This window comes from Myxine glutinosa, chromosome 1 (assembly GCF_964187855.1).
Source record: "Myxine glutinosa chromosome 1, kmMyxGlut1.1, whole genome shotgun sequence".
Lineage (NCBI taxonomy): Eukaryota > Metazoa > Chordata > Myxini > Myxiniformes > Myxinidae > Myxine > Myxine glutinosa.
In genome coordinates, this window is record NC_136261.1 from 119,088,308 (window position 1) to 119,103,721 (window position 15,414).

The 15,414-nt window shown below is 45.9% G+C and overlaps 1 protein-coding gene across 7 annotated transcripts in view; it reads left to right on the forward strand.

Moving 5' to 3' along the window:
* Positions 1-15,414, forward strand: part of TBC1D16 (TBC1 domain family member 16) — a 209,798-nt gene that overhangs the window by 192,795 nt on the left and 1,589 nt on the right. The window lies entirely within an intron of this gene.

Genomic DNA, 15,414 nt, shown 5'->3' on the forward strand with positions numbered 1-15,414 from the left:
TGAACAGAAAAAATTGAGACATGGCTCATTGTAAAGACCTCTCCATGGGGAATAAAATATGTTAATGATGATGCCATCGGTCACGTGGTTCGGCCGCCATCTTGGAAAAAACGGCAAAAACTTTGCACCACTATATCTCCAAAAGTGCTGAACAGAAAAAATTGAGACATGGCTCATTGTAAAAAAACTCTCCATGGGAATAAAATATGTTAATGATGTCATATGTCACGTGGTCGGCCGCCATCTTGGAAAAACGGCAAAACTTTGCACCACTATATCTCCAAAAGTGCTGAACAGAAAAAATTGAGACATGGCTCATTGTAAAGACCTCTCCATGGGGAATAAAATATGTTAATGATGATGCCATCGGTCACGTGGTTCGGCCGCCATCTTGGAAAACGGCAAAAACTTTGCACCACTATATCTCCAAACTAGCAGAGGTACCCGGCTTTGCACGGGAGTGGAGGAGGAGGAGGGGAGGGGGAAGGAGGGGAGGGAACGGGGGGGAGGGGGGAGGGGGGAAGTGGGGGAGGAGGAGGGGAGGGGGGAGAGAGAGGGGAGGGGGAATGGGGGGAGGGGGAGGGGGATGGGGGAGGGGGAGGGGAAGGGGGGAAGGGAAGGGTGCGGGGGTGCCCAGGGGAAGAAGGGCCCCTCCCCTCCCCCCTCCCCCCCCTTTCCCTCCCCCTCCCCTCCCCCCCTTTCCCCTCCCCCCCCTCCCCTCCCCCTTCCCCCTCCCCCCTCCCCCTTCCCCCCTCCCCCCTCCCCCCTCCCCCTCCCCCTTCCCCCTCCTCCTCCCCCCCCTCCCATCCCCTTCCCCCTCGTTCCCCTCCCCTTCCCCCCTTCCCCCTCCTCCTCCCCCCTCCCCATCCCCTTCCCCCCTTCGTTCCCCTCCCCTTCTCTTCCCCCTCCCCTCCTCCTCCCCCTTCACACCAGGGGGTGTTGACTCAGCCTGTCATCCCACCCGAGGTCGGAAGTCGGAACTCATTGTCGTCAAATAAATGTAGCCTGTATGTTTCACTCTTTGTCACATGCCGTTGGTCCCATGTCAATCGGATGAAGTTGAAAAATTAACGTTACGAAGGTTCTCTGGGACGTACTGATTCCGAATAATGAAGTTGAAAAATTAACGTTCCGAAATACGCTAATTACGCTAACAGAAGCGCTGGAGGGAGCACTGCGCTCCCTCCCTTAGATTCCCTCCCTCTTCTGCTAGCGCTAATTACGCGTAACACACTAATTTTAAAACCCAAAGTTTTTTTAATTTTAAGGTGTGCTGTAGTCAGAAGCGCTAGAAGCGCTGCGCTCCCTCCCTTCGAATCCCTCTCTCTTCTGCTAGTGCTAATAATACGCTAATTTTAAAACCCGAAATTTTTTAAATGTTTATGTCTCCGTGACATTCCTGGGACCATCCCGAGTCGAACAGTACTTTCCGCTCGCAAATCCGTCCACGGGTTCTCGAGATCTTAGAGATCGTAGATCTATCAGGATACAGACACAGAGGCCAACTCTACTTTATATATATAGAAGTGCAGAATGGAAAAAATTGAGACATGGCTCATTGTAAAGACCTCTCCATGGGGAATAAAATTTGTTAATGATGACATCATATGTCACGTGGTTCGGCCGCCATCTTGGAAAAACCGAAACCTCCACATCTCCGAAAGTGCTGAATAGAAAAAATTGAGACATGGCTCATTGAAAAGAACTCTCCATGGGGAATAAAATATGTTAATGATGACGTCATCGGTCACGTGGTTCGGCCGCCATATTTGTCCGAATTTGGCCAACAAAAAAGTACATTCCGGCAAGTCCTCGGTCTCTGACCGATTTTTCATTACTTGCCGGAAAAGATTCCGGCAAGTATGTTGATCTGTTCGTTTGTTTGTCTGTCTGTCTGTCTGTCTGTTTGCAGCACTGCGTCTACACCGTTGCACGTAGAATCGCCAAACTTTGCACACATATTGGTCTTGCCCTGGAATAGACTGTGCCCAATTGATGACGTCATCGGTGACGTGGTTCGGTCGCCATCTTGGAAAAACGGCAAAACGTTGCGCCACGATATCACCAAAAGTGCTGAACAGAAAAAATTGAGACATGGCTCATTGTAAAGAACTCTCCATGGGGAATAAAATATGTTAATGATGACGTCATATGTCACGTGGTCGGCCGCCATCTTGGAAAAACGGCAAAACTTTGCACCACTATATCGCCAAAAGTGCTGAACAGAAAAAATTGAGACATGGCTCATTGTAAAGAACTCCACATGGGGAATAAAATATGTTAATGATGACGTCATCAGTCACGTGGTCGGCCGCCATCTTGGAAAAACGGCAAAACTTTGCACCACGAAATCTCCAAAAGTGCTGAACAGAAAAAATTGAGACATGGCTCATTGTAAAAAACTCTCCATAGGGAATAAAATATGTTAATGATGTCATATGTCACGTGGTCGGCCGCCATCTTGGAAAAACGGCAAAACTTTGCACCACTATATCTCCAAAAGTGCTGAACAGAAAAAATTGAGACATGGCTCATTGTAAAGAACTCTCCATGGGGAATAAGATTTGTTAATGATGACGTCATATGTCACGTGGTCGGCCGCCATCTTGGAAAAACGGCAAAACTTCGCTCCACTATATCTCCAAAAGTACTGAACAGAAAAAATTGAGACATGGCTCATTGTAAAGAACTCTCCATGGGGACTAAAACATGTTAATGATGACGTCATCGGTCACGTGGTGCGGCCGCCATCTTGGGAAAACGGAAAAAAATTTCACCTCCATATCTCCAAAAGTGCTGAATAGAAAAAATTGAGACATGGCTCATTGGAAAGAACTCTCCAGGGGGAATAAAATATGTTAATGATGACGTGATCAGTCACGTGGTTCTGCCGCCATCTTGGAAAATCCGAAAAACTTTGCACCTCCATATCTCCGAAGGTGCTGAATAGAAAAAATTGATACATGGCTCATTGGAAAGAACTCTCCATGGGGAATAAAATATGTTAATGATGACGTCATCGGTCACGTGGTTCGGCCGCCATCTTGGAAAATCCGAAAAACGTTGCACCTCTATCTCCAAAAGTGCTGAACAGAAAAAATTGAGACATGGCTCATTGTAAAGAACTCTCCATGGGGAATAAAATATGTTAATGATGATATCATCGGTCACGTGGTTTGGCCGCCATATTTGTCCAAAATGACCGATAAAAAGTGCATTCCGGCAAGTACTCGGTCTCTGACCGATTTTTCATCTGTCTGTCTGTCTGTTTGTCTGTTTGTCTGTTTGCAGCACTACGTCTACACCGTTGCACGTAGAATCGCCAAACTTTGCACACGTATTTGTCTTGCCCTCTAATATACTGTGCCCAAATGATGACGTCACCGGTCACGTGGTTCGGCCGCCATCTTGGAAAAACCGAAAAATTTTGCACCTCGATATCTCAAAGTGCTGAACAGAAAAAATTGAGACATGGCTCATTGTAAAGAACTCTCCATGGGGAATAAAATATGTAAATGATGACGTCATCAGTCATGTGCTTCGGTCGCCATCTTTGAAAAACGGCAAAACGTTGCGCCACTATATCTCCAAAAGTGCTGAACAGAAAAAATTGAGACATGGCTCATTGTAAAGAACTCTCCATGGGGAATAAAATATGTTAATGATGACGTCATATGTCACGTGGTCGGCCGCCATCTTGGAAAAACGGCAAAACTTTGCACCACTATATCTCCAAAAGTGCTGAACAGAAAAAATTGAGACATGGCTTATTGTAAAGAACTCTCCATGGGGAATAAAACATGTTAATGATGACGTCATATGTCACGTGGTTCGGCCGCCATCTTGGAAAAACCGAAAAATTTTGCACCTCCATATCTCTGAAAGTGCAGAATATAAAAAATTAAGACATGGCTCATTGTAAAGAACTCTCCATGGGGAATAAAATATGTAAATGATGACGTCATCAGTCATGTGGTTCGGTCGCCATCTTTGAAAAACGGCAAAACGTTGCGCCACTATATCTCCAAAAGTGCTGAACAGAAAAAATTGAGACATGGCTCATTGTAAAGAACTCTCCATGCGGAATAAAATATGTTAATGATGACGTCATATGTCACGTGGTCGGCCGCCATCTTGGAAAAACGGCAAAACTTTGCACCACTATATCTCCAAAAGTGCAGAATGGAAAAAATTGAGACATGGCTGATTGTGAAGAACTCTCCATGGGGAATAAAATACGTTAATGATGACGTCATAAGTCACGTGGTTCGGCCGCCATCTTGGAAAAACCGAAAAACCTAGCACCTCCATATCTCCTAAAGTGCTGAATAGAAAAAATTGAGACATGGCTCATTGTAAAGAACTATCGATGGGGAATAAAATATGTTCATGATAACGTCATCGGTCACGTGGTTCGGCGGCCATCTTGTAAAAACCGAAAAACTTTGCACCTCTATTTCTCCGAAAGTCCTGAATAGAAAAAATTGAGACATGGCTCATTGTGAAGAACTCTCCATGGGGAATAAAATATGTTAATGATGACGTCATCAGTCACGTGGATCGGCCGCCATCTTGGAAAAACCAAAAAACTTTGCACCTCCATATCTCCGAAAGTGCTGAATAGAAAAAATTGAGACATGGCTCATTGTAAAGAACTCTCCATGGGGAACAAAATGTTAATGATGACGTCATAGGGGCCATTCAAATATTACATAACGCTTTTTTTCCCGAAATTTGACACCCCCCCCACCCCCTCGTAACGTTCGGCCAGACACCCCCTAAGCGTTACGTAACGTTCGGTTACTACACCCCCCCCCCCCCCCCGAATATACATTTTGCGATCTACTGCTTGCACAGACTAGTGCAACCTCTGAAACATGGTGGGGGGGGGGGCGGAGGGTGACGGGAGAATTTAGGGTTAGGGGGTTGGGGAGGAGCTTAGTCATTTTAGTAGATGTTTACTGGCAAAATAAAATAATGTGATATATAATATAATCCCAGGAAACTAGCATAACAATATATGTTTATCCAGATTATAAATAGTTAAAAACTGTTTTACACTTCTTAAATTTCAAAGAAAAAATAATCAGAAACAAAGCAACATGAACACCTAACCCGGAAATAGATGTGAGCACCGGCAAAATAGTAATCAGCCTAGACCCTAGAGTAACACGCGATCGTTGCTGCGGCAAAGAACATCTGTTTTGCGCACTGCGGTGCACCATAGGTTGAGGTGATTATGAACGATTCGCCAGGTGGGGTTGCAAGCTGGGGTGACCTTTACCTTCCGAAGAAACGCCATTTTGTCGGCAGTCGCGTGATTGGTGGGCAAACCAATTGCAGGAGGGGAAGAGGAACTGCAAAACTGTACCAGTGAAACTGTCGAGAGCTCAAAATGACGTACACTCCGGGCATAAAGATGCAATGTTTGCCAGGGCATCTATCGCAAATCTCGAAAACTTGGCATCCCTGTTGGGTCCTGATGAAGTTACCTTCCATTCCCAAGATGACAAAGCCAGGGTTCCTATTGGCCTAACGGCCGCCAATAAACAGGCGCCGTTGATCATGCATATGGAATACAAAGTCCGATTGAGTGACCATGACTTCGTCATTGCTTCCCGGCATAAATTGGTGCCGTCCGTCATCGCTGCACGTACAAGGGTAACTCTATCAAGAAGGGTAACTATCACTCTAACAAGGGCACGTACAAGGGTAACTCTGATCAAGGGTAACTCTATCACCGGTGGTGCTGTGACGTACTCGGGCCCCACCTATATCGGCATCAGGAGTGCTAAGCATTCATCATCTACTGCATTCAATCACCTCCATGACATGAAACGCATTCGTTCCTTGACCGAATTTCGGGACAGCTTGTCGTGCAAAGACGGTCTTCCAAAACCTGTCATGATTGTGACCGTGGATGGCGGCCCGGACGAAACAGCCGAAAACAGTCCGGTACCCCGATACTGACCACCGAAGCACGCGAACCCGCATGGGAACTGGAATAACTTACGAGACCCTAAGAGGCTATACAAACAATTTGTTGTGGCGTCAATATTATAAAGAGTAATAAAGAGTACTAAATTTAATACAGTTAAATGTGGTTTCTAGTTGTGACTTCGACTTCAGTATCAACATGGTCTCAGCAAAAATGGGATGAGTAGTAATCCCACTTTTGGTTTTAAAAATTTAGATCACTACTGTTACGTAACGCCGATGCGAACACCCCCACCCCCTCACCCCCTCGTAACACTTCGTAACGCTCGGCCGTACACCCCCCACCCCCCATAGCGTTACGTAATATTTGAATGGCCCCATAGGTCACGTGGTTCGGCCGCTATCTTGGAAAAACCGAAAAACTTGGCACCTCTATATCTCCAAAAGTGATGAATAGAAAAAATTGAGACATGGCTCATTGTAAAGAACTCTCCATGGGGAATAAAATGTTAATGATGACCTCATCGGTCACGTGGTTCAGGCGCCATATTTGTCCTAAATGGCCGATAAAAAAAGTAAATTCCGGCAAGTCCTCGGTCTCTGACCGATTTTTCATCTGTCTATCTGTCTGTCCATCTTTGTTTGCAGCACTACGTCGACACCGTTGCACGTAGAATCGCCAACCTTTGCACACATATTTGTCTTGCCCTGGAATAGACTGTGCCCAATTGATGACGTCATCGGTCCTGTGGTTCGGACGCCATCTTGGAAAAACCGAAAAATTTTGCACCTCGATATCTCCGACAGTGCTGAACAGAAAAAATTGAGACATGGCTCATTGCAAAGAACTCTCCATGGGGAATAAAATATGTTAATGATGATGTCATAGGTGCCTCCATGATGACGTCATAATTCGACAAGTACAAAACTTCATCCGATCAAGATGAAATTTCTTGTGTCAGGAAAAAAAATTATGATGCCGTCATCGGTTACGTGGTTCGGCCGCCATATTTGTTCGAACACAAAAGCCTTAAAAACCACTGAAAATACATCCTGGTGAGGGTTTGCAATCTCTGCTTGCTCTTTCTTGTTTTGTAATTAGAATGCCCTGCCATGGAAGGACCCATTAAGCTACTCGATACACCTTTACATGGCTGGCGTGCATTTAGCACATGGGAATTCTTCCGGATTCTTTGTAGTTAATTAGTCGAATCACCTCAGTAGGTCATGACGACAATTTTGGTGTATCTCACTCCACATCAGAAAGCTCCAGTAGAACCCCACAAAAAACACGACAGACACACACACACACACACACACACACACACACACACACACACACACACACACACACACACACACACACACACACACACACACACACACACACCCTTTTATAATAAGAGGATAGAGCATGGACAAACAACACTGGGAAGGCAATGGCAAACCACCCAGTACAATCCTTGCCAAGAAACTTCTTTGGTTTGGCAGCATGACTCTGTAAAGAGTACAGTGCTCCAAAAAAAACCGAAATGCTTAAATAATATTCAAGTACTTGCTAATACAAATCGAGTTGTCGTTGAGGCTTTTGCATATTTTTTGTTGCACAGTTTGTCCTGACTTTCAGGTGTCACCTTTCTGCAAATTGTTATGAATGGGTTTAACAAATTATAAACTGGTTTCATGTAGCTTTATCTCCATCATGGACATCAGCCTTAGACTTGTAACATGTGCACAACATGCTCATATTTCAGTTTGCTCATAGCTCATATTTCCAGAAATACAGTTGGTGAGCAACTTTATTATTACCTCTGCCACCGAAGGTATACAGAGGTCATTTTTTTCCACAATCCGTTTGTTTGTTTGTCTGTGAGCAGTATATCTCAAAAAGTTGTGGACAGATTCGGTTGAAATTTGGTGGGCAAGTTGGGTGTTTCACAAGGACAAATTGATTAGATTTTGATGAAAATATGAATCCGGATACGACAATTTTTTTATATTTCTAATTGATGCTTCATTATCGAGAGATGGAGCCAAAAACGATATTATATATATTTCAAAAAGTTGTGGGTGAGTTATGACAAAAGTAGGTGGACAAGTTGGTTAGCTGACAAAAACACACCAATTTGATTTGGGTTCAGGTCTGGATCCAGATCTGGCCTATCAGTGGGATACAAAACGTAACCTGTTCGGTTTGGCGGAGGTATGCGCTCCACCGAGTGCCGTTCTCAATCTCATTGAGACAGTGGAACACTGGATGGGTGTTGAAGGTTGTGGTCAAGCTTCAACGAAATTGTGTGTTTAGTTTCAGGGAAGAGAACAAATACCTATTTTGGGGGTTCAAACCTGGACTCACTTTGATCCCACCCCCGTAAACTCCATTAGAGTTCGATTTTCTTTGTGTCGTGAACAAACTTCGGTACATCACGGGTGATGAAGGTTGTGGTCAAATTTCATCAAAATAGTGTGTGAGGTCACAAAATAGTGAGGCTAACCCCCGCTCCAGCAGGGAAAATGGCCTTAAAAACGATCATTCATTCATTCAGTGTGTGTAGTTTGACAAGAAAGCAAATAAAAAACAACTGACTTCCGCTTCCGGTCCCTCAAGCAAGGAAGCGACTTCGACCTCTGCACGGCATCAACGTTTTAAGTTTTCAAATTTCCACTCGTTATTTTATTGTGTATGTGTTACTGTGTGTTTCTAGTTAGTGTTGATTTGCAATTCGTGCAAACTTGTGTATAATTAAACAGTTTTCTATTCACACACCGTGCGGCTTCCCTCCTCCCCCCCCCCCCCCCCCCCCCCGTCGGTGTTTAGTGAATTTAAGTTATTTCCTTCGTTATTTCGCTTATCTCTTAGATTTTATCTTCTCCCCCTAACATCTACCCTTTATCTGACGTTTTAAATACAAAAAAAAACAAATTTTTTTTAAAATTATTTCCGTCTCATCGCCGGGCCCCCACCTGTACTGTCGTCTCGCCCCGCCCCCTTCATCTCCTTTTCTTCCACCTCTTCCTTCCATCTCCAGCCAAAACTCGCCTTTCCAATTCTAGTTTCCTCCATCTCATTTAACCCTTTCTCCCTTCTCTGATCCATGCCCTCACTTCAGGGACTTTTCCCAGATTGTTTTTCACGGTTTTGTTCAAATATGTTTAAACTTTCCCCTGCAGTGTTTTATCTTCCTATTTAAATGGCTTTTTAAAGTTTCCTCATCAAATCATTCCATTTCAAAAAAAGATTCAATCTCTTGCAGTCATTCCTTTCTACATTCTCTAAACTCACCTTCATTCCACCCCTCCGCTATCGTTTTCAAACGGATCTCTGACTTGAAAATCACAATAAACCCAGTTTGTAATAAATGTTCGTTTCTCATTAATCATCCACTTTCGAAACTCCCCCCTCACCCCTCCCTTCCAAAACTCCCCCCCCACCCTCCCCTCCTAAATTCCCCCCTCACTCCTCCCATCCGAAACTCTCCCTCGTCCCTACCCTTCAAAATTTCCCCTCACCCCTCCCCTTCAAAACTCCCCCTCACCCCTCCCCTTCAAAACTCCCCCCCCCACCCCTCCCCACCTTCTAATCTCCCCCCCTCCCACCCCCCCACCGACTATTTTTCTCCAATTCTCCCTCCTCCTCAAAGCTGCCTCCTCCAGACTTCCTCTCTCTTCCATCACATACCTCCACCGCCTCCAACCTTAGACTTTGCTCTGCCCCGCTCCCCCCCCCCCCCCACCCCCCTCAAACAACCCCTCACTGTGCCTCATCCCATCACCATCAAACCTTTTCTACTCGTCATCCTTCCCTTTCTCCTAACTTTTCTGCAATCTCCAACACACTATCAACAGCTCCCCCTCTCATCTTACCCGACCCCTCCCCTACCCTGTCCTGTCCTGTACCCAATGATCCCCCTCCCTCTTCCTTAACGGTATTGACCTCAAACATCCGGGGCCTTCACTCAAACCTGATTGATCTCTCCATACAAGTTGCTTCTGGCAAACCAGACGTAATATGCTTAACAGAAACTTTCCTCCTTCAAGATGTCTCCTATTCCTTAATATCTCTTCCTGGTTACTCCCTCCTCCGGTATGATAGACCTGAGCCTCGTCCTGGTGGGGTTGCTATCTTTATCAAAAACTCTCTTCCTCACTCTCCTTGCACTACCCTCTCTCCACCCCACCCCCAGGAGTACCTCTGGCTACGGCTTCCCCTTCGCTCCCACCTTTTGTTCATATGTGTTCTGTCCCATCCTCCAAACAGTGATGACTCCATTTGCATCTCCCTGTCTGCCAACATGGACCAACTTCTATACACTCATCCCAACTCTTTCTTCCTCATATGTGGCGACTTCAACTGTCGTCATGCCAGCTGGCTGGGTGTGGGTTCCTCTCACACCAGCCATGGCACCTCAGCAAATGACTTCTGCGACTCACTGGGACTGACACAATCTGTCAATTTCCCGACCCGGATCTCAGTCAATGGAGTATCTTCTCTTCTAGACTTGGTTATGACTAACTTCCCTGCAAATGTCTGCTGCTCTTCTTCTGTTCCAATCGGTTCTTCTGATCATTTCCTTGTGAAAGTGGACATCTCTCTGGCAATTCTCAGAGAGCCTCCTCAGTGCCGACGAGTCTGGCATTTCACTCAGGCTGACTGCCACGGTCTTCAAGCAGCCATCAATCATCTGGACTGGTCTCCCATCTCTACTGCCTCTGACATCAACTCTTCCTGGGAATTCTTCCAAAGTAAACTGCTCTCTCTCATGCACAGATTTATCCCATCTCATCTTCAATTGTCATAGCCTAAACAAGTGTGTCCATCCTCCCGTCCATGGTACACTGAAGCAACTTGCCTTCACCTCATGGAAGGCTAATCCAACTGAAGGTAATATCAGTTCCTTTCACAAAGCTCGGAGCAAGTGTATGTCTACCCTCAGGAGAGCCAGGAAACAATATCTCTCTACTCTCAAGACTGAACTTTCAAATCTGTCTCCCTCCTCCAAATCCTGGTGGCATCTGGTCAAATCTGTTTCTGGTGTTTGTTCCCCTTCCATCCCCTCCCTTACCTCAAACAGCTACACAGCTCACACCGCACGTGAAAAAGCTGGATGGCTCAACTGTGTTTGCCTCAAAATCTTGTGTCCCGAACCCATCTCTTTCTGTACCCACCTTTCCCAGTCGAACCCAGCTGCTCCTGGACTCTGTGTCCTTCTCTCCTGACAAGGTGGAGAAGTTTTTGTCAAACCTTGACTCCGATTCTGCAACTGGACCAGACGGCATCTGCTAACGGGTCCTAAAAAACCTGCTCTCCCGCTCTATCTCACCCTCTCTCTGTTCTCTTCACCCTCTCTTTTGCTCAAGGTCCTCTGCCATCTGCTTGGAAATCAGCCAACATTCCCGCTTTACACAAAAAAGGTGCAAAAACAGATCCTTGCAACTACAGAGCAATCAGCCTGCTCCCAATTATCAGCAAGGTCATGGAATCAATCATCGCTTCTGACATCAAATCCTTCCTCTTCTCCAATGGCTTGATCTCGGATCATCAATTTGGATTCAGACCAGGTCTTTCTACTCTGGACATGCTGCTTCTGCTGTCTCAACAATGAATGGAGGTCCTTAATCCCAAACAGGACATCAGAGCTGTCTCCCTTGACATATCACGTGCCTTCGAATCGGTCTGGCACCCCGCTCTGCTCACCAAACTCTCCTCCTATGGTATCCATGGAAATCTCCACGCATGGCTTCCAGACTTCCTCTCTGGTCGTAGTCAAAGTGTGGCCCTGAATGGTTTTCTCTGATCTCCCTTTTCTGTTCAGGCTGGAGTTTCCCAAGGCAGTGTTCTGGGCCCTGTTCTTTTTCTGGTCTTCATCAATGATCTCTGACTCTCTGGAAAATCCTCTCTATCTCTTTGCTGATGACTCCACTCTCTGCCGCTCCATACCTCATCCCTCAGATCGGCAGTCTGCGGCCTCCTCACTCTGCAGACCTGGACAAAATCACAGACTGGTCAAACAAGTGGAACATGCCTTTCAAACCTGACAAATCTCACACTCTCACTACGTCTCTCTGAAAAGACCGACTGGACAACCCTCCCATCTACTTTCTCAACAATCCTCTCCAAGAAGTTCTGTCACTCAAGATTCTGGGTCTCACTATCTGCCATGATCTTTCCTGGGAAAACCACATTTTCAAGCTGGCCTCCAAAACCAGTCGCCAACTGGGCATCCCCCGTCGTGTGAAGTCCTTCCTTGGCACACCTGAGCTCCTCACCACATACAAGGCTTTCATCCGCAGCTCAATGTAATATTGTTCTCCCCTTTGGGCTGGTGCTCCTGCCTCCCACCTAGCTCGGCTTCACGCGGTTGAAAACAAAGCTTTCAGAATCATTGGCATTTCCCGCGATGAAGCCAACTTCGAGGGCCTTTCACTTGCTCACCGCAGGCAGGTTGGTGGTCTTTTTGTCTTCTACCGACTCCTCTCCGGCCTAGCTCACCCAGCTCTATCTGTGCTCTGTTCCCAAAATATTCCTACAGGTCACACAAGGTCTGCCAGAAACCCTCTTGTGGTAAAACTGCCAAAATCAAGACTCTATTCACCTTCACTCTTTCATTCCTCTTTTCTCCCGCCTCCGGAACAAACTCCCACACTCTCTTCAATCCCACTCCTCCCTCCAGGTCTTTAAAGCAGCTATTCACCACAATCTCTTATCTTCCCCCATCCAAAAACCTTGATCTTTTCTACCCCTATTAATTCACCCCAGATCCACTTTTTTGAAATACCGACTTCTTTCCTGGAAGTCCTAGCAGTGTCTGTGGTTTTTTTTTTACCTCTCCCACCCCACTTTCCATGCCTCCTCCCCCCAAGCCCTCTCCCTCCCACAGATTTCCTGATGTCCCTGCTCTCAAGTGTTGGACTTGTGTGCTTCTCTCTCTCCCCATCTTGTCTCCCGCTCCCTTTATCATATGTTTTATGTGATACTTGGTAGACCCCCTTAAAGCCTGAATTCCTCTTTTCTCCCGCATTTTTTTTCATGCCGTGAACAAACTTTATTCACAACTTACCAAATATAATTTGTTCCAAGTTTGGTCACAATCCCATCAGCAGTTTCGGGGAAGTTGCAAGTGTTTACGAACTTAATGACAGATGACGCACGATCGCATAAGCTCCCCGGAACTACATTCCAGGTGGGCTAAAAATAGGACCACGGGCCCTGAAGCTCACCTGGATCAGGAGCAACAGTCACTCAAACCCCCTGCAGATCCCCTAAACCCTGATTTTTTTTTGATGCCATGAACAAACTTTGGTACATCGTGGGTGATAACGGTTGTGGTCAAGTTTCATAGAAATTGTGTGTGTAGTTTTGGAGAAGAGAGCAAATACATACCGATTTTAGGGGGGGAAAAACGTCCCCCCTTTGCCCCATAGACACCCTTAATGAGCACAGATTTAGATGCAGTAAATAAACTTTTGTTAGGCATCAGATATGATCCCTGTGCATCGTAAGAGGTGACGAAGGGTTGGCGCCAGGAAGGGCATCCGGCCATAAAAACATTGCCTCAAACAGGGAACCATGATTGTCATGGGGCCCGCAAGGCTAACCCCTGCTCTAGCGGGGAAAATGGCCTTAAAACGATCATTCATTCATTTCATTCATTCATTCATTCAGGCATCAGATATGAAGCTTGTGGTGAAGTTTCATCAAAATCATGTGTTTGGTTGAAGCAATAATGACTGAAGTGTTTATGGCCTCACTCGCTCACTAACTGACTTACCTACCTCCTGTTCCTTTGCATAACCTCACCAGACTAAAGTCCAGGTGAGCTAAAAATTAACAATGGCATGATGGATAGGCCCTGGCAGGTAAGAGCATGCCTTGCCAACGTTGGGTTTGGAACCTAGGACAGCCATATGATTCGGTCATTCGGTCTGCGTGGTGCTTTCGTCATAAAAGACAAGAACGGAGAGACACAGGCGAGAGACAGAGAGACAGAGAGACAGAGAGAGAAAGGGAGAAAGGATCGATAGACTTGTGATGCTAAGATAGTGAGATAAAAGAGCACATCAGGGAAGAGACGTTGGTGTTTGTTGGGATTGTGTTGTTCTGGAGGGATTCTCCCTTTAAGGCAAGGACGCCAGCAGAGGCTTGGTGCTTATATAAGTGGAGCCCACTTCAGCTATCTGGGACATCCTTTTGGGGCATGCTTTCTGTAATGCTTGGGTGCTCCTGCCCAGCCATTCACTTTTATTTTTTTTTATTTTTTTTTTTTTTGTATACAAGATTGAGGCTCGTGAAGGAGCGAGCGAATTCACCGATTTCCAGCAGCAAGATGGGAGTTTTCCCCACATGAGGCTGAAGCCATCTTACTATAATTCATCAAATGTCCGTGTGTCTGTTCGAATGTACCGTAAAAACTGCTGAACCGATCGCAAAGATATTTTGGGTGGATAATCCTGGGATCTCCAGGAGTAAAATAGGCTATTTAGTTTTCCCAATTTCAGCTTTGGTCTCCAGCATTCTCAGATTTGGACTCCCGCATAACATTCGCGTTCGCATAACGTTCATTGTGACGATGTTCTCATTGTGACGATGCATGTGTTCACGGTAGTGTTTGACGTGACGGTGTGAATGTAATTTCGTAATATTTTTCGTTTCGTAATCCTTTAATGAACGTTTAATGTTTAATGAACGTTTAATGTTTAATGAACGTTTAATGCCCTTCGATGTCCGGGGCCGCACGCACGCTACACTGGATGGGCCAGCGTGTACCTTGCCCTTCGCCGTCAGGCTCGGGTAAACCGCTGAGCCCCATCTGTGATGGGGACTGGGGCTTGAGACAGTGTCCCACGAATGAGGAATTCCCAGTAAGCGCGAGTCATCAGCTCGCGTTGATTAAGTCCATGCCCTTTGTACACACCGCCCGTCGCTACTACCGATCGGACGGTTTGATGAGATCCTCGGATCAGCCCCTGCACGGGCCGTTCTCGGCTCGTGCCGGTGCACCAAAAAGATGAGCGAACTGGACTGTCTAGAGGAAGTAAAAGTCGTAACAAGGTTTCCGTCGGTGAACCTGCGGAAGGATCATTATCGGGACAACATGAGAGCGAGCGAGACGCGAGACGTACGTGGTACGTGATCGTCCATGTACTGTTTAGCCATGTACTGTTTAGATTTTGATGATTTGCGTGTGATATGATTCAACGGATGTTTTTATGAATCGTTTAAAATAAAAAAAGCCTTCAATTTCTGATATTTTACCTTTTCATTTGGGCTTCCCAATTGAAGCCCCCACCCGTTGGGCGGGTACTGTTGCTGGTATAACTAAATTGGTATGCTGTGCACAGAGATGCTAACAAAGCACAGTTATTTTCATTACTATTGTACTGCACTGGTCTTGCAACATGGTCCCTTGTACTGCTTTATCATCTGGTTCACAATTGTCTTCGTTGTAAAGTAGATACAGCTGTACTTACTGTTCTGCA